Source organism: Gobio gobio (genome assembly GCF_949357685.1).
Source record: "Gobio gobio genome assembly, chromosome: 10".
Lineage (NCBI taxonomy): Eukaryota > Metazoa > Chordata > Actinopteri > Cypriniformes > Gobionidae > Gobio > Gobio gobio.
In genome coordinates this window covers 52,392,437-52,393,643 of record NC_137116.1, presented here as the reverse complement: position 1 = coordinate 52,393,643, position 1,207 = coordinate 52,392,437, and the positions used below count along the sequence as shown (strand labels likewise).

Below are 1,207 nucleotides of genomic sequence, written 5' to 3'. Positions count from 1 at the left end.
GGGGGGTGAGACTATTCAACAGAGACCCATTTTAATACATTTTGATCAACATGAAGACAAAGAAATGAGAAACTGCTTTTTTGATGTGCACAAGTGACACAATGATGTGAAGATTGAGCAGGATTTCAATTCTGATTCAATTCAAAAACCGTAAGGCCAAAGCCCACAGCAGGTGAGAACGCAACCGTCATTTAGGGTTTATGAGTGAGTGTGTGTACAGTGTTCACAGGGCAGACGGGTGGAATGATAATACTCGAGCGGAAAACCCCTGTGCCCATACAAGGAGAGCGGCGAGAGCTCTGGATCTGTGGGAGCATTACTGAAAACAGCCTCAATCATGTAAACAGAGACAGTGCTTCTGGCCATCTCAAGGCATTTTAAAACAAACTGTAGCGCTTTGACTTCAGCAAAGCCTGACTGTAATGATGAGGAATGCTTATTTAATGTGTGCAGCTGAGCAGATGCTATCGGATATCTCTTGGAGACCATGTTCATCTGTCCTTATCGTACATTCAAGCTTACATTTGAGGAAGTCTGAACAGTCTTAAGGGGTTTGACTCCCCCCCCCCCCTCTCTCCACTTTCTCTTGGTCCTTTTTTTTTTTTTTTTAAACCACTTCCTCTCTCTGCTTGTCCATCTCTTTTCAAAGTCAACTTCTCTTCTATAAAGCGTGTGGGCGTTCAAGGTCATCAGTGTAAAATGAATGTGATTTTCGATTAAAGAGCAGAGAGGCTGTTGGGAGTTTGTGACGTGAACAGAAACCGTCGCCTACCAGATTTGCACAGCAGCAGCAATCAGCAGGTAATTGAGCTTTTGCTTAGATCTCTTTTCTAAAGGTTATTTCGGGGGAGAATATGACTAATTATCGATCTAATTTGAAGGTATGTCAGGGGCAACTGAACTGAATTAGGCATCTGCATGTCAAAAGTGAGGTGTTTTTGGTAGAAAATAGGAAGTTGTGTTAATAGCACCTTTTTATTTCAAGGAAATCAAACCTCGAGGAGTGTGTTTTCCCATCAGAGCTTGTGTGACGGAAGAGAAAATCTGTCAAATCTCATTGCTAGTCATTGAAATCTGCAAAAGGAATCAGTATTTGGCATTTGCATGTATTGAAAAGCCTATTCTTCAGAGGGCATGCAAAATGTGTCGCTTCAGGCTTAAAAATGAATGTGCTGATGATATTCAGTAATAATTTGCATGTACATAT

At 41.4% G+C, this 1,207-nt stretch overlaps 1 protein-coding gene across 1 annotated transcript in view; it reads left to right on the top strand.

Annotated features, from left to right (window-relative positions):
- Window positions 1-394: 394 nt before the first annotated feature.
- The window catches only part of pnck (pregnancy up-regulated nonubiquitous CaM kinase), a 17,341-nt gene continuing 16,528 nt past the window's right edge, over window positions 395-1,207 (top strand). The window contains exon 1 of the mRNA XM_079826879.1: window positions 395-801. The gene's annotated coding sequence lies outside the window, so the exon portion shown is untranslated. The remainder of the gene's footprint in view (window positions 802-1,207) is intronic.